This window comes from Aethina tumida, chromosome 4 (assembly GCF_024364675.1).
Source record: "Aethina tumida isolate Nest 87 chromosome 4, icAetTumi1.1, whole genome shotgun sequence".
Classification (NCBI taxonomy): Eukaryota; Metazoa; Arthropoda; class Insecta; order Coleoptera; family Nitidulidae; genus Aethina; species Aethina tumida.
Genome location: NC_065438.1, coordinates 2,755,592 through 2,779,678, shown reverse-complemented (window position 1 = coordinate 2,779,678; position 24,087 = coordinate 2,755,592). Strand labels below are relative to the sequence as shown.

The 24,087-nt window shown below is 26.2% G+C and overlaps 1 protein-coding gene and 1 non-coding gene across 2 annotated transcripts in view; both read right to left on the bottom strand.

Annotated features, from left to right (window-relative positions):
* LOC109605472 (protein still life, isoform SIF type 1-like) overlaps nucleotides 1-24,087 on the bottom strand; it is a 167,336-nt gene that overhangs the window by 112,657 nt on the left and 30,592 nt on the right. The window lies entirely within an intron of this gene.
* On the bottom strand, nucleotides 4,301-4,373 carry Trnak-cuu (transfer RNA lysine (anticodon CUU)). Its single transcript has one exon. It is a non-coding gene; the product is annotated as a tRNA-Lys (tRNA).

Genomic DNA, 24,087 nt, shown 5'->3' with positions numbered 1-24,087 from the left:
AGAATTTCTAAGATTAAGTTGATTCTATTAAAAGTAATTTATTTTATCCATTGTTATATACATTTTTAACAGGTACTATTTAAATTTTTTTAATTAATCAGTAAAGTAACTATGAAAATACTATAAAAAACATGTTTTTCATGTTTAATAAATGTTTAAACATCGTGAATGCACAAACAAATTGTATAATTACAACTACATCCAAAAGGTAATTAATTTTATGTTTTCAAATATCTTATCCTAATTCATTTGAATATTTTAATTAAGTTTTTTGTTGCGCATCCACCATTTTTACAACTGTTGTTAAAAATGGCGAATGCGCCACCAATCCAATAATTAATTACTATTAAACAAATTCTAAAAATAAATTGATTATATTTAAAGTAATTTATTTTATCCACTGTTAAATCCATTTTTAACAGATACTATTTAAATTTTTTTAATTAATCAGTAAAATAACCATGAAAATACTATAAAAAACGTGTTTTTGATGTTTAAACATCGTGCATGCACAAACAAATTATTTAATTACAACTACATCCAAAAGGCAAATCATTTTATGTTTTCAAATATCTTATCCTAATTCATTTGAATATTTTAATTGAGTTTATTGTTGCGCATCCACCATTTTACGACTGTTGTTAAAAATGGCGAATGCGCCACAAATCCAATAATGAGTTATTATTAAACAAACTCTAAGAATAAGTTGATTATATTGAAAGTAATTTATTTTATCCACTGTTAGATCCATTTTTAACAGGTACTATTTAAATTTGTTCAATTAATCAGTAACTAATTCTAAATATTTGAATTGGGGAATATGATAAATTAATATAGTGACGTAAATAGCTGTAATTAATTAATTTATATTAATATAGCTAAAAAATTAGATAATTTGTGTACAATATTCTTAGAAAAAGAAAATTTTGAAAAATGTAAATTGCATGAGAAAAAAACTCGATTTTTGATAGGATATTTAAAATACACTTCATAAATATATTAATATGATATTTTTAAATGTAAATATTAATACAGAGATTTAAATAACTGTAATTAATTATAATATATATTAAAAATTTATATTATACATATAATATATTTATATTAATACATTTATAATTACAATTAATTGTTCATTCATTTTAAAAGAAACACACTAATATATGAAACAATCTAATTTTTTGATAAAATATTTAAATGGTACTTGATAAATCTCTTATTATGAATTTTTTTAACTCTAAATATTTAAATTTTAAATATTGGGGAATGTATCAAATTAATACAGAAACATGTATAATTGTAATTAATTAATTTACATTAAAATAACTTCAAAATTGTTAGATAATTTGTGTAAAATAAATTTAAAATACATACATATTTATAAAACGAGAAGTATTTTTTAACTATACTTAATATTCAATATAATATAAATTATTATTATTATTAGAAAAAAAGTACAGCATTTTATTTCAATAAATAATTCCACAGTTGGGGGAGACAACCACGAATGTATGGCGTTCAAATTCTTCACCCGGCACGATTAATCGGGAGCGAAAATATTACAATTAGGCCCATTAAACAATTCCAGCTCGATCCACTGGCTCATGTACAATGGGCACTCGGTCCCCCGAACCCTTTTTCCAGGCGCCGCCGCCATCGCAAAACAAATTACCCGACGGCCAATTAACACAGGGGCCAAACGGGACCCGCACCCGGCCCCGCCAGGAAGTAATTAAAGACGACGTCCCCGTTCCAAGGCGGCCTTCCGCGAACCGCGGATCTGTTGACACTGTTCCTTTTTTTCTGCATCTTCAGGCGCAATTAGGCCGTCATTCAATTAGGTCGGATTACCGGCACGTATTGGCTCTTAATTCCTTGCGGGTCTTCGGCTGATAATAATTGAGTCTTATTTACATGCCGGGCTTTCCGATGGAGTAATTGGTGTTTTGTAATTAAAAACTGCGCCGGCAGCAACAGAATCATTGTAGTAAAACAAACATGTGCCGTCGTGCAAGTCCCGTGACCGGAATAAATGCTGACATCAATTTAAAATTGTGAAGTGTCTCCGTAAAGTTTTACGGCTCGCACGTAAACATATTTTTCTATCTTTTGATGAATACTCGTAACTTATTAAACTTTTAAATAACTGTAAAATATTTTTACGACGGCAACATTATCCGCAGTAATTAAAGGGCTGCCCGCCCTGATGTTTGAACATTTCCTGAACACACTTTTTGTGTGCATAGTTCCGGGGCGGATCAATTAGGTCCCCGTTTTTCGTGAACGACACAGGAGAGCCGAATTAGCAAGATTTAATTTTATAACCCCTAATTAACTGGATCATCGGTTTTTTTAATTGAATTATACGCGTAATCTTGAAGTTTAGCATGATAAAAATTACAAAACTTAGTGTCTATATCTAATGTTTTAAATTAAGGGAAGATTAAAGTTAATGGTTTTTTATTTACTTTGGTAAGTAATATTTTTTAATTAAACTATTCTATGACGTAAATAAGCTTTAAATTTAATTTTCGTAAATTAATGCTTATAAAAATTAAATCCTGAGCTACTTACCTATTAATAATTATAATTAATTACAAATATAAATTTTAATTAAAAAATTAAAACTGAATAATAAACCATAAATAAATATTAAGCTGGATCTAAGAGTACGTTCTATATAGATAATAATAAATAGGTATGAGAGAAATAAAGATATTTTTTGGAGTAAAAACTATAATAATATAATTTATAATAAATTATAAAAAAAACAATGTTTAATTATAATTCATTCATTAACAAATGTATAAAAAAGTTGAATATTTTAAAAGTACTTTTTAAAAAAGTTAAGCTTCAAATATTAAAATCGAAAGTATTTAATTAAAAAAAATAACTACATTACTTTTTATTTATTAATTATTATAATTTAAATTTAATATACATATTATTAGTTATAAAATTTATAAATATTTAAAAGAATAAAAATAAATTCTTTATATGAAACAAATTATCTTATGGATCTGTATTTTATTAATATTTGAATATTTCAATTGTTTAATTCTACAATTAAAAGAAAAATAATTAAATTACATTAGTTTTTACTCATTAATAATTATAATTTAAATAAATATTAAATATTTAATCAATTTAGGATATATATTAATAGTAAAATTCTGGTTAAATGTATAAATATTTAAAAAATACAATTAATTCTTTGTATTAAACAAATATTAGAATATTTCAGATATTTTAAATTCTAAAACTATTTAATTCAATAAATAAATTGATTAATTAATTCCTATGTTTATTAATATTAGAATAGTTCAGAAATTTATCATTTTAAAACTGTTTAATTCCACAATTAAAAGGAAAACAATTTAATAATTATAATTTAATTAAATATTAATAGTTAAATTTGGATAAAATTATTTAAAAGAATACAATTAATTCTCTATATGAAACACATTAATTAAATAATTCCCACTTTATGAATTTCTATTTTATTAATATTAGAATATTTGAGAAATTTTAAATTCTAAAATTATTGAATTCAATAATTAAAAGAAAAATAATTAAATTATATTAATATTCTTATTAATAATTATAATTTAAATAAATATTAAATATTTAAGAGAATAAAATTAAATCTCTATATGAAACAAATTAATTAATTCCCATTTAAAAAATCTGTATTTTATTAATATAAGAATATTTCAAAAATTTTAAATTCTAAAGCTATCTAATTCAATAATTAGAAGAAAAATTAAGAATACAATTAATTCTCTATATGAAACATATTAATTAAATAATTCCCATTTTATAAATCTCTATTTTATTAATATTAGAATATTTTAGAAATTTTAAATTTTAAATTTATTAACAATTATAATTTAAATAAAAAATAAATATTTAAGAGAATAAAATTAAATCTCTATATGAAACAAATTAATTAATTCCCATTTTATGAATTTATATTTTATTAATATTAGAATATTTCAGCAATTTTAAATTCTAAAACTGTCTAATTCAGTAATTAAAAAAATATAAATAAATATGTTAATTAATTTTATTAATAATTAATTATGCTGATATTCTGATTTTTTGTCCAATTTCATCAATTTTATTAAAATACTCACTTTAATAAAATTATGCTCATTACTTGAAAAATTTAAGTGTCAAATTAAATAAATCATACCTCAATTCTTAAGTATTTTTGATCAACCCTCAGAACATGATTGAAATATTATATATTGTATAAAGATACATTATTTAAATATTGAATAAAAAGGAAAAAAAGTAGCGCCCAACGTGGGGCTCGAACCCACGACCCTGAGATTAAGAGTCTCATGCTCTACCGACTGAGCTAGCCGGGCTTACATCTGAATGTTAACGTAACTTGTTGTTAAGAAGTTCCAACATATCAAAATATTTTCACTATATTTTTTATTGTATATATGTATACAATAAAATTAAGTCTATTCTCCATACTAACAATATTCAATACATAGTTCCATTTTCGAACGCATTATATCACACAATAATGGTTTTGGTAATTAATTAAACCTCAAATCAATTTATCTCATCAGTTCATCCCACACGTCCGTTCAATTATGATAAAACCAACAACTGATCGGTATCGATGCCCCTCGAATAATTGGAATCCGTGCCAAAACCGATGGCACCGCCGAAAAATCCGATCATCACTTATTAAATCCACCTCCCCCAACTCTGGACATCCATGTTTTCCTCTCGAATCAATCAGCGACAGAAGAAAACAGCGCCAGACCGCGTTCATTAATAACGCGCGAATCACGTTCCCTTTGTCGGCGCCGCGACGCTCCGAGCCGCCGCGCTCGAGAATCCGGGAGATGATTAATGAAAGTGAAGGAACAGCTTCGGGGGTGGGCCGAGGACGGTGACGAACACGACGACTCATGCGGAAAATCTGACCCGTTCAGTTAAAATTATGCGTGTTGTAAGATTTTGCATGTACATTAAAAATCCTGGGGGCCCAACTTCGGAAATTTCCGAAGTCGATGTATTTCTTTTAATATTGAGCGGCGGAAACTTTTTAATTTATGTACATAATTTTCGCAGTCTTACTATTGATAAGATCAATAGGAACGTTTTTTTGAACGTGCTCATTAATTCGAAACTTTAAAACAGTTTGACGGTTGACGTGATGGCATCAGTTGAACTTTCCTCGTTTTTCGTTAATAAAACGTCCGACCAAAAAGAGTGTGAAATTTGTCAGAGCCGGCAGCAAATGATGTATAGATTAAATTATTTTATAAGTTCGCAGACAAAACAACTTGAATAACAGCTCGTCCTGAAATGAGGACAATATGTGTACCAGTCGTCTATTGTTCACAACTTTTCTCATTTGTAAATGGTGTTATATTACTATTCTATGTTATATGTGTGTATATGCGGCATTCTCGACATATTATTCATAGATAAATTAATAAAATTACACAATAAATCTTTCAGAAACTATAACAAAGACAAAGCTATTGTCGTTAACTTATTGGTACCATTATACAAGGATCAAACTGATTGAAAACAAACTTTTTGATTGAAGTTTAGTATGGGACGGAAATGGTCCCGTTAGAAAAGTTTATATGGAGTCTTCACCATATTCAATCCAACTTCCGGACGGTTATAAAGCAAATATTGCTTTTTGACTTTCTGTCTTCAATAAACTGGAGAGGGATTCATTAAAACTATGATAGAATTTTGTTTATTTTAAAAAAGTTATCTAGTTATAAAAAGGAAATTACCTTACTTTTACATTTATTCATACTGTGAGACAGGTAGGAATATTCCTCTAAGGGTGAGTAATAAAAGTTAATAATAAAAGATAAAATATTAAAAATAAGTTGTTTATTCAACAAAAGTACTCTAGAAATATTTCTTCCAGCTGTGTTTGATAGTTTAGCTACTCGACAACAGATGTCGCCACAATATTCTTAAAATTTAATGTGGCCACTAAAAATATGTTTTAATAATTTTTGAGTTGTACATAATATTTTATATTTTAATATAATTTTGTGAATTGTAAAGTAAATTATATAATTTTTATCTTAGAATTTTGTTTTCCATATATCTTGTAAAATAAGGCATAAAACAAATATTAAAAGTGTTTCTTATTCAACAAAAGTACTCTAGAATATAAATATCAATATAAATTAATATTGACCTAAAATTGTTTAAATTTATATAAAATTTGTAATTATTGCTTATTATTTTATAAAAATTGTCAGTCAAACATTTTTCAAATTCAATCATTAGAAAATAAATAAATAAAATATAAAACTGAGTTTTTATTTTGGTTTTGTTAGAATTAACAGTCTCCATACAAAAAAATATATAAATATTAATTGTTATTATATGTTTATTAATTCAAATTTAATATGGCCACTAAAAATATGTTTTAATAATTTTTGAATTGTAAAAAAACATAATATTTTATATTTTAACATAATTTTTTGTCCATATTAATGAATAGTGAAGTAAATTATATATTTTTTATCTTAGAATTTTTTGTTTTCCATATATTTTGCAAAATAAGGTATAAAACAAATATTAAAAGTGTTTCTTATTCAACAAAAGTACTCTAGAATATAAATATCAATATAAATTAATTTTAACCTAAAATTGTTTAAATTTATATAAAATTTGTAATTATTGCTTATTATTTTATAAAAATCGTCAGTCAAACATTTTTCAAATTCAATCATTAAAAAGTAAATAAATAAAACATAAAACTAAGTTTTTATTCTGGTTTTGTTAGAATTAACAGTCTCGATACAATAAATATATAAATATTAATTAATATTGATCAAAAATTGTTTAAATTTTATATATAGTTTATGTTCATTAATTAAAATTTAATATGGCCACTAAAAATATGTTTTAATAATTTTTGAATTGTAAAAAAACATAATATTAAAAGGCATAAAACAAATATTAAAAGTGTTGCTCATTCAACAAAAGTACTCTAGAAATATTTCTTCCGTGTTTGTGAGTTTAGCTACTCGATAATAGATGTCGTCATAACATTTTCAAAATTTAATGTGGCCACAGAAAAATTTAATTTCGTCACGTTTCATTAAAATTTGTCAAGTAATTTATGTAAAAGTGAGGTAAAACCAAAAAATATGAAAATAATAAAACAAATAATAATTTTGTTTAAAACTATTTAACATAATCCAGCCAAACTACATTGGTAGAACAACCAATTTTATATCAGTGTCAGCATGAATAATTTCGCAGATAACCACATAAACAAACAATGTTTATGCGAGCACGTATAATTTAATATTTAATATTCAACAACCATTCACTGCAACGTTAATACCTTCGCTAATTTATTGTGCGATGCCTCAAATGGACCGTGCATTTAGAGCAGAAATTATTTATTAAAATTGCGTGCCAAACTGTTTAGCATCCCGAAATGAAATACTTTTAATTAGTGCGGCGAATTAACGTGCTCTGGATTGCATTAACGTTGATTAGTTTTAAAATTGAACGTCACAAACTAAAATTAGGCATACTAATGAGCTTGCGCAGGACGACGAAGGTATTTTTTCGACCCACGGGGGGGGGAAACGTGTTTTTCGTGACAAAAAGCGACGAAGGACCTCTGGATTCGTATCCATTAACTTCCTGGAGTGGCGCAAAAACGGGGAACGAAGAGAAAAAAGCACATAAATATGTCTTGATAGAGGCGGTAGAATTGGGAAGGCAACAAAGTGTTTGTTGTTTCAATTTCAGACGCTTTTATTGCATCGTTTAAAAGTAAGGGAAGATTAAAAAGTCGCTTCCGGAATTTGATATTATTTACTGTTGATTTTTAAGACGAGCACAATTTCGGGACGAGCAAGGAAAATAAACTTCGTTGCGGGTTTCTTGGAAATTTGTTTGGCTGCAGCAACAAAAGATAAAGACGTTCGTTTAAAATTTAGATTTTTTAAATAAAATTATGTTCCCACTTTAATTTTGATAGAAATAATAGGCTCCATAAAAAATATAAATAAATATAAACTAATAATAATAAAAATTGTTTAAATTTTGTATAATATTGTATATAAATTTATAAAAATTGTTAATTAATTCAATCAATAAAAATATAATAATTAAAAACAACATAAAACTAAATATTTATATTGGTTTTGTTAAAATTAATAGTTTCTATACAAAAAAATATATAAATATAAATTAATATTGACCAAAAATTGTTTAAATAATTTATATTTATTCACAATAAATTTATAAAAATTATTTTTCTATCTCAATAATTAAAAATTAAATAAAAACAACATAAAACTAAGTTTCTTTTTTAGTTTTGTTAGAATTAATAGTTTCCATATAAAAAAAAATAAATAAATATTAATTAATATTTACTAAAAATTGTTTAAATTTTTTATTTAGGTTTCGTTAGAATTAACAGTCTCTATATAAAAAAATTAAATAATAATTAATATTGGCCAAAAAGTGTTTAAATTTTATGTATAATTTATAATTATTGTGTATAAATTTATAAAAATTGTTAGTCAAACATTTTTCTAATTAAATCATTAAAAATAAATAAATAGAACATAAAACTAAGTTTTTATTTAGGTTTTTTAGAATTAACAGTCTCTATATAAAAAAAATTAAATAATAATTAATATTTACCAAAAAGTGTTTATTAAATTTATGTACAATTTATAATTATTATGTATAAATTATTGTGTTTAAATTTATAAAAATTGTTAGTCAAACATTTTTCTAATTCAATCATTAAAAAATAAATAAATAGAATATAAAACTCAGTTTTTATTTAGGTTTTTTTAAAATTAATAGTCTCTATGTAAAAAAAAATTAAATAATAATTAATATTGAACAAAATGTGTTTAAATTTTATGTATAATTTATAATTATTGTGTATAAATTTATAAAAATTTTTAGACAAACATTTTTCTAATTCAATCATTATAAAATAAATAAATAGAACATAAAACTAAGATTTTATTTAAGTTTTGTTAAAATTAATAGTCTCTAATAAAAAAAATTAAATAATAATTAATATTGACCAAAAATTGTTTAAATTTTATGTATAATTTATAATTATTGTGTATAAATTTATAAAAATTGTTAGTCAAACATTTTTCTAATTCAATCATTAAAAAATAAATAAATAGAACATAAAACTCAGTTTTTATTTAGGTTTTTTTTAGAATTAACAGTCTCTATATAAAAAAAATAAATAATAATTAATATAGACCAAAAAGTATTTAAATTGTATGTATAATTTATAATTATTGCGTATAATTAAAAAAATAAATATAAATACATCATAAAACTATGTTTCTATTTTAGATTTGTAAGAATTAATAGTTTCTATACAAAAAATTTAAATATTGACCAAAAATTGTTTAAATTTTATATATAATTTATAATTATTGTGTATAGATTTATAAAAAGTGTTATAAAAATTATTTTTCTAATTTAATTATTAATAAATAAATAAATAAAACATAAAAATAAGTTTCTATTTTATTTTTGTTAGGATTAACAGTTTCCATACAAAAAAACCTATAAATATAAATTAATATTAACAAAAAATTGTTTAATTTTTTTAAAAATATAGTTATTCTTTATGAATTTATTTTTAACATTTTTCAAATTGTTATAAAAAATAAATACAACATAAAACATTTAATATTTAAAGAATATTTGTTTATATTTATTTTCTTTGAATTTTTAAATTAATTTTACAATAGTTTGATTAATTTTTATAAAAAAATAATTAAAATTGAAATTATTGAAGAATTATAGTTGAATGAACAAGTAATTTAATATTAATATTCATTTATTGCTTTTGTGTAATAATTTTCAACACAATAAAAATGATAAAACAATGAATATTTAACATTTAACGTTCACAACAGAAAATTGTTGATTATAGCAAAATTGCAAGTTCATGAGGTGAATAATTTAAAATTTTATGAGCAAATATTTTTCAACTAAAGTAAATAAATCGTGACATAAAAATACATATGTATAACTTATATGTCGTGTCAAAAAAAACAACAACCCGAAACATTTTCAAACGAGAAACCTCCGCATTTATAATACGATATGAAGTGCAAAGCTGCGGATTTGTCTTCCCCAAAACCGAAATGATTGTACGAATCAGACGTGATAGATATGACGGCGACCTTTGGCCGGACGAAGGTGCCATATCAGTTCGACCATTTTCCTGCATGACGTGCCGTTGATGCGCCGAAATAGGGATTTAATAAAGCCAATCTCGGTATATATATATATATATATATATATATATATATATATATATATATATATATATATATATAAAACCGGGGTCAACTGACAGATTCATTATCTATAATAGGATATCGGGAAGCTGAAAGGTACGAGCATCACGAATGTCACGACAACAAACCCGAAATTGATCAGTTTTTCCTACCCCTATCGTCGTGTGTTGTTGCAATTAGACTAACCGGAATATACGTGACACAGGAATATGAATTGTTACTTGTAATTCACGGGGGCGTTTGTTTATTTGCCCCCGCGGATGTTCTTGAAGCTGCCGGTTATTTCAACATTGCAATTTTAAAGTGCACCGAATTTATGGACGGGATAAATCATGTCGTGCGGTTTAGATTTAGGGAAGGTTGTTTGGATGAAATTTTTATGAACTTGCAACTCGAAAGTCTTATAAGTTTAGGGCGTAGATTTGATAATGGGGCGTATAAACTTTTATGCGGTATGAAACTGTAATGAACGATGTTCACAGTTTTTACTTCCCACTCTTGTTCTTCCAACATTTTTATTTTAGTATTTTAAATTTTTTACACGTATAATTAATAGAAAAAAGCAATTTAAGTTTTTAATTTTCCTTAATATAACTTTGGCCAAAAGGGGTATAAAAAATATTAAAATATAATATAAAATTTATTCAATTAAATCATGAAACAAAATTGCCTTAACTAATATTTTCTAACCCAATTTAATTAGTTACACAAACAATTATTTAAAATTGTTTATTTAATTAAACCTCTCCCCAACAACATATATATACATATAAATTTTGAAACACTCGTGCCTGATATTAATTTAAACTAAACGTAGATACAAATATTTCTAAAAGTAACACACATATTCAACCCCTAAAACAATATTATCGTTGGGTACACAAATTGCTTCGACCTTTGCACCTCCCCCATGGAAATAAACTGTTGAACGTAACTGTTTCAACGTGACACGAAGAATTCCGGGTCGTATTTCGGGGATTTTCAACGTCGATATTGCCCACGAAATAATTGAGCCCACGCAATTAACGTTTATTTTTAGTCGGATCTCGCAGCGAGGAGGTTGCTGTAAATGACACCTTTCAGATATCGAAATAAGCGAAGCTATATTTAAACTTTGTGAGGCTGTGTTTTTAGATTTTACTAATTTTTATACTGAAATGAAGCATTAATGTCTTTAATTGTGCTGTAACATTTTAATTCTATTTCAGTGCACAAATTTAATTTTGAAAATAATGATTTAATTTGAAATCGAATGGATTTCAGCAGGATTATTGGATTGATTTTCAGCTGATTTGATGTAAATGTCACTGACAATGGAAATTTATAACAGACAAATTATTTTTAGACGAATCCTGGAAAATCTCTGAGAATGACATTGAATTGTAAATGTCAAGTTTTACGTAAAATAAGCAGGAACAAATATGGTTGACTCTGAAACTGAAAACTTCCTTCTAAATTAGAGGTATATTTCATTCTTATCTCTAACAATTATTTCTTAAATATTTAAGTTAATTGGATTGTTACTTTAATTAACCTTTATAATATTTTTATGTTGCCTAAAACAAACTAAACTGAGAGCAAAATATGTTAATAAAAATAATCTTTAAGATGTTTCTAATATATATGATCAAAATTTGGGACCAATAATGAAAAAAAATCTATATAATTTTGGAATAAATAAATTCAGCATCTCAAATTTAAATTTCAGAAATAGTTTTTTATTCATATTTCCGTAACCTTTGGTTCAATCGTGTTTAAATTTGATACGTATTATCCTAAAATATAGACCTTTAATTCAATACAATAAACTTTTTCTGTATTGTTACAGTGGCGTACATTCTGGAGGGTTTTTCTCTTTTTCTTGCCCTATTTTCTACGCCACTGAATATTTTTTAAAATTTGTTAAGCTTTTTATATTCTTTGTGCAATTTATAAGAAAAATGTACTCTTATTTTATATTGATTAAAACAGCCGTTTTTCAGATATTTCAGTTTTAATGTGTAAAGAAAACTAAATTGAAATATTAAATCTGAAATATCTCAAAAACGGCTGCGATAATCAAATTTAATCAAGAGTAGTTTTTTCTTTTAAATTATACAAAGAATATGAAACATTTAATAGTTTTAAAAAATATTTAAAGACGTAGAAAATAGGGCAGGACGAAAAAGGAGAACCCCCCAGAATCTACGCCACTGTAACAATATGGAAAAAGTTTAATTGACTGAATTGTAGGTACATATTTGAAGAAAATATACACGAAATTTAAAGACGATTGGACCAAAGGTTACGAAAATATGAGTAAAAATTACTTTTTGAGGGGTTTATTTTCTTCAGGAGGCACATTTTTATTTAAATTTTCAGGATTTATTTTTGTTAAAACAACTTAAATACATTACTCGATACAAAATACACTGAAAATCCATTTTCATTAATAAAAAAATCCTGTAAATTCTGTTGTTCCTCAGGATAATGTTAGATTTATAGTCTAAATCTCCCTTTTCAAATTCTCACGTTGGTTCGGATATAATCCAGGTTTACATTTTATACTCGAATAGCGGTGCAGTTGTTGCGAAAAAATATTTACGACATGTTTATGATCCGCATTTCATACATGCTCAAACTTTATGAAGTCCCTTTCATCTAAGCGACATTATACAAGTAATAAATCTTCTCAGTAATTAATACAGACGTCGCAAACACGAAAATTGAACGGAAATATGCAGTGCTCTCAACAAATAGATAAAACTTATAATGCAGTTCGCAGCAAATCCAAAGCTTCGCCTCATAAATCATTTAACTTCAACGGCGCAACTTTTTTTAAAAGAACACGGCGATTGTCACACGTATTTCCCTCAAATCCGGAACACTTTTAATAAAAAACATAATAACAAAAAATCGTTATTTGCCCGAAATAAATATAAAACTTCCGTGCCGAACGTTTCCTCCGACGAAAACGGGGAATGAAAAATACTCGACACAGGTACGCAATTTTTTCACACGTAGAAAATAAATCGGGGCTTTTTGTGGGGGCAAATAATAAACGAAAAGTTCTGATCATCGCTCAAACTACGTTTCCGCACTACGACACGTCACTTTTTTTTAATCCCGCCATATTTATAAATGGGTGAAAAAGAACGATCACAACGCGTTTGTCACGGTGGATTTTGTGAATGTACAACGGGTGCGTCGGGTTTGATGTATTTCGGACGGAATTGCTTTTAAATTGAATTTTATTGGTCATATTTTAGTTTGGGCAAGCTGACGAATCAGGGTTCTAATAAATTTATGAAGCTGAAACAGGAGGTTATTAGTTAATACTGCAGCAATTCGATGATAAAATTTAAAAGATATTACAAGCAGGATTCAAAATACAATCTTCGAAAACTTGAATGGATGATTAGTTGCAGGAAAAATTGTGTTTCTAAGACGGATGTAAGAAGGCTAAACACCATTAATCTAGCAGGAAAATCAATTTTTTTCTTAATTTACCAATGAAAAATGCATTTAGGACATTTGAGTATCTAACTTGTAACTATTTGCCATATTTATTATTGACTTTTTGCCCCATCTCTTAAAATAATGTTGTGGTAACTCATTAAAAATTAAAAAAAGATAAACCTTTACAGCTTCCAGTAAATTTAAGAATATACAAAATCTGAAAAGTATAAAAAATCTAAAAACAATTTAACAATATTTATTCAAAATTTGCTTTTAAATCTAATTTTTTAGTCATATTTTTGTTTGAGCAAGCTGACGAATCAGGGTCCTGATAAATTTATGGAGCCAAAACAGGAGGTTATTATTTAACACTGTGCCAATTCAATGGTTAAATTTAAGAGATATTACAAGCAGGATTCAAAATACAATCTTCGAAAACTTGAATGAATGATTAGTTGCAGGAAAAATTGTGTTTCTAAGACGGATGTAAGAAGGCTAAACACCATTAATCTAGCAGGAAATCAATTTTTTTCCTAATTTACCAATGAAAAATACATTTAGGACATTCGAGTATATATCGTGTAAACATTTGCCATATTTATTATAGACTTTTTGCCCCATCTCTTAAAATAATGTTGTGGTAACACGTTAAAAATTAAAAAAAGATAAACCTTTACAGCTTCTAGTAAATTTAAGAATATACAAAATCTGATAAGTATATAAAATCTAAAAACAATCCAACAAAATTTAATCAAAACTTGCTTTTAAATTTAATTGTTTCAGCCATATTTTAGTTTGGGCAAACTGACAAATTAGGGTCCTGATAAATTTATGGAGCCAAAACAGGAGGTTATTAGTTAACATGTGCCAATTCAGTGGTTAAATTTGAGAGATATTACAAGCAGGATTCAAAATACAATCTTCGAAAATTTGAATGGATGATTAGTTGCAGGAAAAATTGTGTTTCTAAGACGGATGTAAGAAGGCTAAACACCATTAATCTAGCAGGAAAATCAATTTTTTTCCTAATTTACCAATGAAATATGCATTTAGGACATTTGAGTATCTATCTTGTAAACATTTGCCATATTTATTATGGACTTTTTGCCCCATCTCTTAAAATAATGTTGTGGTAACACGTTAAAACTTAAAAAAAGATAAACGTTTACAGCTTCTAGTAAACTTAAGAATATACAAAATCTGAAAAGTATATAAAATCTAAAAACAATCTAACAATATCTATTCAAAACTTGCTTTTAAATTTAATTGTTTCAGCCATATTTTAGTTTGGGCAAACTGACAAATCAGGGTCCTGATAAATTTGAGGAGCCAAAACAGGAGGTTATTAGTTAACATGTGCCAATTCAGTGGTTAAATTTGAGAGATATTACAAGCAGGATTCAAAATACTATCTTCGAAAACATGAATGAATGATTAGTTGCAGGAAAAACTGTGTTTCTAAGACAGGAGGTTATTAGTTGACACTGCACCAATTCAGTGGTTAAATTTAAGAGCTTTTTACAAGCAGGATTCAAAATAAAATATTCGAAAACTTGAATGGATGATTAGTTGCAGGAAAAATAATTAATAGTATTAGTAATGTATAATTAATTTAATGAGATTAAATTTCAGTTGAATTTTAAAAAGATTGAACAATTATTACAAATGAAAATAAACTATTCCCGCAACGAGTCCGGAATGTTTGACACCGAAATTACTTTTGTAACTCCACAAACGTTTGCCGTTCATTAAAAGTTCGCAGCCAGCGAGACGACAAACCATTACTTTCGATTTACAACAAATATTTCAGTTCGCGAAGCTGTCCGGAATGATTTAGACCGGAGCCCGAGCACGCCTCAAACCGCCGGCAACTCCACTCGATACCACGCGAACTTTAAGCAAACAGGGCACATTTAACCCGCCCCGGTAATCGTCTTTCTCACGTCCCTGTTCAGGTACGGACACGAATTCCGGCTTATTCAAACACCGGAGGAATGAAATTACACGCGGATCTGTCGCACTGAAGGAAAAACAAACGTTTGAATTTGTTTGGGAGGCGACCCGCCGGGGGTGAACCGTTTTCGGGGGGCTGGGCGATCGTTTATTTTGTTGGATTGATGGTATGGTGTGGGCTCACGTTTTATAGTGGCCGAATAATCGGCCATCTGTTAACTCAACGGCCGACCGCAAGGAGGAAATGGCGTCGTAAAGCTGAAAAATTCAGCGGACGGAGGGTGAATTCTATTCGACTGTCTGCTTGGCTTGGGGCACCATTAGTTTTGATAATGAACACTTGCAATATTTCAAACGTATAGATTTTTAAAGGGTCATGAATCACCACTTAACCCTCGAGATATTTCGATTTTAACCTTTGGGGAAAATTAAAGGGAACATTAAATCTGAAATATCACAAAAACGGCTGTGATAATCAAAAATACTCAAGAGAATTTTTTTTTATAAATTATGCAAATAATATAAAAACAATAAAAGTTTTAAAAAATATTCAGTGGCGTATAAACTAGGGCGAGAAAAAGAGGGAAACCACCAGAATCTACCCCACTGTAACAATATGGAAAATCTTTATTACATTGAATAGTAGGCATTTATATTAGGATAACACATACCAAATTTGAACACAATTGGACCAAAGGTTACTGAAATATGACTAAAAAACAATTTTTTAACATTTAAATTTGGTTTCAGCTGAAACTTTGGAAAAAAAGGATTTAGATTTTTAGATTATTAGACATGTTCTAACTGTTCTCAAACCTTTTCCACCCATTTTAGAAACACCTTGTGTGAATTTAAGATGAATAAACTCATTAGAAACATTTCAGACTGTTCCAGAAGGGGTAATGTTGTGTAAAACAACTGGAAAATAACCCGGAATCCCGCCTCGCATCGAAAAAATTTACCTACGCATTCAGAAGTAAATTAACTCCCAACAAGCTTAAATTTGGAAGCTGCGCCACGTTTTTTACATCGACCTCATGGCAATATCGTGCCCATTCAGGACGTTGCTTTGATAAATGAGCTAGGAAAGTGAGTCGCATTCCGTTCCGGGCTCCGACTGAAGGAATTCAATTATTCTCCGCGAAAATATTACGCATTCCGGAAAGGAGCTATTGAATGTCTGCAAAAAAAAATCGACGTAAAACGAAATACACAAAAACATACGGTTGAAAAAAAAAAACTAATAGTTTCAGCTGCTAAATAAGAAGTTTGTTTTCCAACGGTTTGTGAGGAATTTAATGGAAACCGTAGGAGGGATTTTTCTTTTCTTTTTGATTAATTAAATGTAATGGGGAGGTTATACGTGGCTCTTCTGGCATTAATAAAGTTCATTTTGTTCATCTACATTCAAATTAAGAGGCTCATTTTAATTTTACGAGTTACTTAAGTTCAAAAATTTTAATAATATTTAAATGGCGATAAGGGATATTTTTGGAATGTAATAAATATTTTCTCACAGCCCCTAGTAATTATAATTCCTTTTAAAATTTCATAAAAACTAATTTTATTATAAAATTTTAAATTAAACTGAAAAGATTTGATTGTTTGAGATTTTCTCATTAGTCCACAACCCCGTTGTGCCTCGGCGTTGTTTATTGAGGGCAAAATAAAAACAGACAGGCAGGGCTTCATAAAAATTTGATTATTTCCCAACGGTATCCATGGTAGCGACTTTCCATACGACATGCAATTTTAAAATCGATTATGGTGCATTGAACCAAGTGCAACGACACGAAAGGCATGTGGATATTAATTTCGATTTTAATATTCACAGGATTATTTATTGTGTACCTTTTTGATGCAGAACACGAGAATTTTTAAAATGTTTGATGTCTCACGGAGCACTTTGCACGAGCACAGAATGTTGTGGAATGGTGTGGTGGGACAACACGTTTGGGTGTGTCGACGTTAATAAAATTATGGTCCCCGATGGTTAATTATGGAAAACACGCACTATTTCAATAGAGACAAATTTTTATTATTTAATGTCCTCACAAAAAAAGTAAATCGATACAAAAGACAAACAATATGTACGTTAATGATAAGTTTTTTGTACATTGGAGAAGCTGAATAAACCATTTTTATGGTAAACAGTGGATAATATAATTTTAGTTAATAATAAAAGAAATAACTGAAAAAATTTTTATTTGTTGTGAATCAAAGACAAATTTTTTTATTTTTTTATTTTTTTTTCAAATGTTTCATTAATTAATTATTTTTCTCAAAATTATTTTAATTGATTTAAATTAAATATAATTTCACATTACATTTACAATAGAGAGGAAAATACTTTTAAAAATTATTAATTAATTGGCAAATTTTTCTAAAATTACAAAAATTATTTAAGTATTATTAATGTTAATTATATATTTTTAAAATTAATGTTGTTTAAAAAAATTATTCTTTTATTGGAAGCAGCAGAAAAAGTTAACTAGAAAACAAAATTAATTAAAAAAAAAAACAACAATAAAAATTTATAGTATAATTTCAAAACACAAATTGAAAAAATTTCTGTCATTTTTCAAAATTTTAAAAAATTGAATTAATTTAATTATTAAATATATAATTTTGCTTCGACTTAATTTTAAATATCATTAAAAAATTATTACCTAACATTAAATTTATAAAAAATAAATCAAATCTTAAATGTTAAATGAAATATTCAAATTTATAAGAAAATATTTAAAAATTATTAACTAATTTCTAAATTTCGAAATTATTGTAATTATTAATTGTATAACATTTAAGTAACCTTCAATTAAACATTATTTATATTAAATTCAATTTAACACAGGAAAACGAAGAAATAAAAATTTAATAAAAAGTTAAATTAATTTTATGTACTACAATTAAATTTAAGTAGAAATATAATCAAAGACTCAAACTTATAAAAAAAATAAATAATAATTATATTATTAAATAAATGTAAATGTTAAAAGTAATATTTAATTAACTATATATTTTCAAAATTATAATAAATAATATTCAAAGAAAAAAATTATAAATAAACTCAATTATTTATGTTACTTAAAAATATTTATGAAATCAAAATTTTATCAGATTAAAAATGTTTTATAAATTTCTGAATTATTTTAAAGTTAAGGAAATGATGGAAGATTAAAATAAACATTTATAAAAAGTGTTTTAATGTGTTTTATTTAAATTTATATAAAGCCAATCACAAATAAATATTATTAAAAGAATAAACAATGGAATTAAATGGAATATTTAAGTTTAAGAGAAAATATTTAAGAAATACTAATTAATATCTAAATTATTTTAAAATTTTTATAACTCTTAATTAACTACAATTAAACTAACCTTTATTTAAACATCAAATAAAATGCTAAATTATACATAAAATAATTAATTTAAATTAAAACAAGAAAATAGAAATATTAGAAAATGCTTAAATGTATAAAAAAATAAATGTTGAATTATAAAACTGTATAATATATAAAAGTTAAAAGCATTATTTTTTTAACTTAATTACTACAATAAAGTATTATATTAAAATAAAACTTAATCATTAATTATGTTAGTTAAAAAACATTTATTAAATTAAAGTTTATACAAATTTAAAAAGGAAATTGTTTAAATATTTTGGAGAAGATTAAAACATTTAGTAAAAAATTTTTATGAAAATATAATTCTTAAATTTATAAATAAATTTTCTAATAATAAAAAAATAAATTAATTTAATCAATAATTAAAAGTAAACAAAAATAATAAAAAAAATTACTGAAATTATTATAATATATAAATAATTCTTAAGTTATCCATAGAATAATTTTATAAAAAAAAAAATTAAAATTAGTAACTAATTTTCTAATTAAAATATTTTAAAATTAAAAGTAAAAAAAAAATAGAGAAATTAGTCAAATTTGAATGAAAAATAAATAGAAACAATTAATTTATAACGTAAAAATAAAAAATTCTAATAAATCCTGATATTTTTTAATGCTCAAATTTTAACTCCTCCAAAAAATAGAAGTAGAGCCAGAATAGGCGAATCTATTTAAAATGAAAATTTGGCTAAAACGATTTTAAAATGTTCAATAAAAGCTGAATTAAACGGAATGAATTATTTATTATAAGCTTTACAAGAAACTAAATATTGCACTCAAACCTTTCATTATTTGGAGTATTATAATAGTGAAATACATTTTCCTCTGAAAATATTATTGCATTATAGTTAAACTTTCTTTTGTGGTAATAAATTGAATTCAGAAGTAGCCCATCTCGCCAATCTCGACCGAGAATTCTCTCACAAACGTCTGAGAAAACATGTCCTTTTATCATCACATTTGACTTTCTCATTTGTGGAACGAATGAAAAGACCTGAAACCCGGACTCGCTGAATGATTGCTTATCTTGACCTTTCGCAATTGTATTTAGAATCAACTGGTTGCCATAATAATCACTCGATAACCTACCACAAACAGAAAGTATTTAATTTTACACCCCGTTGGAGAGATAAGGGTGTGGATTTTTGTGTGGTTATTAACATGGATGTGAACGAGGTGACGACGAGGTTAAAATGGTGATTATGGCCGCATGTCAGTGTTTAATTGTGTGTTAAAAAATAAACATACCAATTTCATAACACGCCATCGCGCCTGCGCCTACCCCATCAAATAATATAAACACGTAGGGTTCACTGCGACGACGGACGACACAATCATACACACACACCACCGCCAATCTGTGCAATCTTTCCCAAGTTCACGCATCCCAACTAACGCCAAGCAGAACGCGTTAGCGTCAACGCAATCATTCCCAGATCATCCAGCAGCATTTAGTCCGCACCGCGAATCTACAGATGGGTAGGCCTGGTGCGAAGGACGACGCCAAGGACGCCGATCGACTCGCCTACTATCGATTCGTGCATGGTGCCGTGCGACGTGCCGATGCGCCTTCTAATCAACGAAACAAATGGAAAATTGTGAAAAAAACCCTCACACATATTTCGGCACGGCCTAACATAAACTGCAAGATGACATTCCGGGTGAGGGGGTGTGCGCGTGCGCCCGACTGCGAATCCGGAAGGGAAAAGGGAGCAAGGCCAGGCCGCGTTGTGCGAGCGGGACGGCCGATCGTGGTTTTCTTTGCCGTTTTCGGGACCGTCGACGTAGCCGAATCAATTTCCAGGTGCTGGGGTTGATTCTGAGTCAAGGACGGCGCCCGCTCGGATGACGTCCTGTGATGGGCCGTGATTGCGGACAAGATGTCACCGGATTGTTTTCGACTAGATTTTTTTTTTTTTTTGCGGTGCTTCGTTCGTGGTTGAGCATGTTTGCAGTCTGAAAAGGGGACGTTACAATCGACGATCGACTCACCCCCGTTCTCGAGTGGCTTTTAAACTGAACTTTACCCGATTTATTGATGTTTACGATGTTGTGAGAATGCAAAATAAGTGTTCGATTGTAAATTTTTAGGGGACTTTCAAACTGGATTAAACAAACATTCAATATTATTTCTGTCTAACATAGAGAAAAATATAGGAATTAATTAAATATTGTATTTATGTGTTTTTCCAACTTTATAATTTGAAAAATTCACTAAAATTGAAAAAATATTAATCAATAAAATAACAATCATTACTATTTTTTATAAAATAAAAAATTAGAAATTAGAAAAAATCAAATATTTATTATTTTAGCTTTTTTAGTAATCTTTAAAGTAAAATTTTTAAAATGTAAAACATGTGAATCACCTACTTAAACAATTGAGGTTAAAATATTATATATAGAATTCGGAGAAGAAAAAACTATTAATTTGGATACATTGATGTATTATATTTATGTATTTTTTCGACATCAACATTTGAACTTCCTATCTCTAAAATTGATGAAATATTATGTCAATAAAATAACAAATTTCATATTAATTCATAATTTCTTATTAAAGTAAAAATTATTATGAATATTTAAAGATTTTAAAATAAAAATGAAGTGTTAGGTTTTTAAAATGTAAAACGTTTGAATAACCTACTTAAATAACTGAGGCGCATTCGCCATTTTTAGAAATTTGATGTTAAAATAATATAAATAGAATTTGAGGAACAAAAAACTATTAATTTAGATACACTTATATACTGTATTTATGTATTTATCAATTCTCTAAAATTGATAAAATATTACGTCATAAAATGACAATTTTCATTACATTTTAAAAAATATGAAATTTAGAAATAATCAATCAATAATCATTTATGATTTAAACTTTTTAGTACTCTTTAAAGTATTATGAATATTTAAAGATTTTTAAATAAAAATAATGTTTGGATTTTAAAATGTACAACATCTGAATCACGTACTTAAACAATCGAGGCGCATTCGCCATTTTTAGAAATTGGTGATTTATCTTATTTTTATTATATTTCAATATATGATATTTATATATTGAATAGAAAATAGTTTTATGAAATTACTCTAAAGAAGAAATTGAATAATGGATAAGAGTTCATTACTATAAACAAAAATTATGATAAGAGTAAATGATTTACCTTATTTTTATTATATTTAAATATATTGTATTTATATATTGAAAATAAAATAGTTTTATGACAGAAGAAATATAGAAATTGAAGAGTAAATAAAAGAGTTCTTTACTACACACTAAAATAATAATAGGAGTAAGTGATTTATCTTATCTTTATTATATTTGAATATATTACATTTATATATTGAATAGAAAATACTTTTATGACATTACTCTAATGAAGAAATATAGAACTTAAAGAGTAGATAAAAGAGTTCTTTACTACAAACAAAAATAATAATAGGAGTAAGTGATTTATTCTATCTTTATTACATTTGAATATATTATATTTATATTTATTTATTGAATAGAAGATAGTTTTATGACATTACTCTAAAGAAGAAATTGAAGAATAGATAAAAGAGTTCCTTTCTATAAAGAAGAATAATAATATTTAAATGTATTGTATTTATATATTGAAAAAAAAATAGTTTTATGACAGAAGAATTATAGAAATTGAAGAGTAGATAAAAAAGTTCTTTACTGTAATGTACCAATATAATTAAGAAAAATAAATGATTTATCTTATTTTAATATATTTGAATGTATCATATTTATATAATGAAATAGAATTTTATGTCATTAGTCTAAAGAAGAAATATAGAAAATGAAGATTATTGAATAGAAAGTAGTTTTATGACATTACTCTAAAGAAGAAATTGAAGAATAGATAAAAGAGTTCCTTTCTATAAAGAAGAATAATAATATTTAAATGTATTGTATTTATATATTGAAAAAAAAAATAGTTTTATGACAGAAGAAATATAGAAATTGAAGAGTAGTTAAAAAAGTTCTTTACTGTAATGTACCAATATAATTAAGAAAAATAAATGATTTATCTTATTTTAATATATTTGAATGTATCATATTTATATAATGAAATAGAATTTTATGTCATTAGTCTAAAGAAGAAATATAGAAAATGAAGATTATTGAATAGAAAGTAGTTTTATGACATTACTCTAAAGAAGAAATTGAAGAATAGATAAAAGAGTTCTTTACTATAACCAAAAATAATAATAAAAGTAAACGAATATTTCAATATATTATATTTATATATATTAAATAGAAAGAAGTTTTATGACATTATGTTTGTTATATTATAACAAAATTAAAAAATGTGAATAATTGTGTTGTAAATTAATAAAAAAAAGGTTTACAGACTTTTATAAAGAAAAATTACAGAGTAGATAAAAATGTTCTTTACTAAATACAATAAATAAATAATTTATCTGATTTTTGTTACATTAATTAGAAAAGTTTTATGGCTACACTTTGAGGAAAATATATGTTTAATTTTTATTATGCAAATTAACATAAAAAATATCAAAGTACTAAACAATTTAATTAAAAAATGCAGACAAACAAAAAATTTATAAAAAATTTAGAAAGAAATTAATAAACAAAAAGTACTTATTTGGAAAAAAAATAAAAATAAAAACGTTCTTTGTAGATATTTACGCATTTGTTTGAATTTTAAAGCCCACTTTAATATTTATGGAGGTAGAAAACACCACAACAGCGATGTTTAGATTTCCATTTGGCGTTGTTTTAATTTGTCGTGCGCCTTCGGCACTGAATAATATATTAGGGTTGTGCCGTTCCCCATTCAATAGACACGTCGCCATAAAATTTACGTATAATTTCAGCTGCACGTAGGCCTCGACATCTTTTTATCGTCGCCATCTAAAATTGGAAATCTTTATCGGTACATGTCCCGCGTCCTTTACAGAAATATTATAAATATTTTCATGGAATTGCCTTCTGCCAT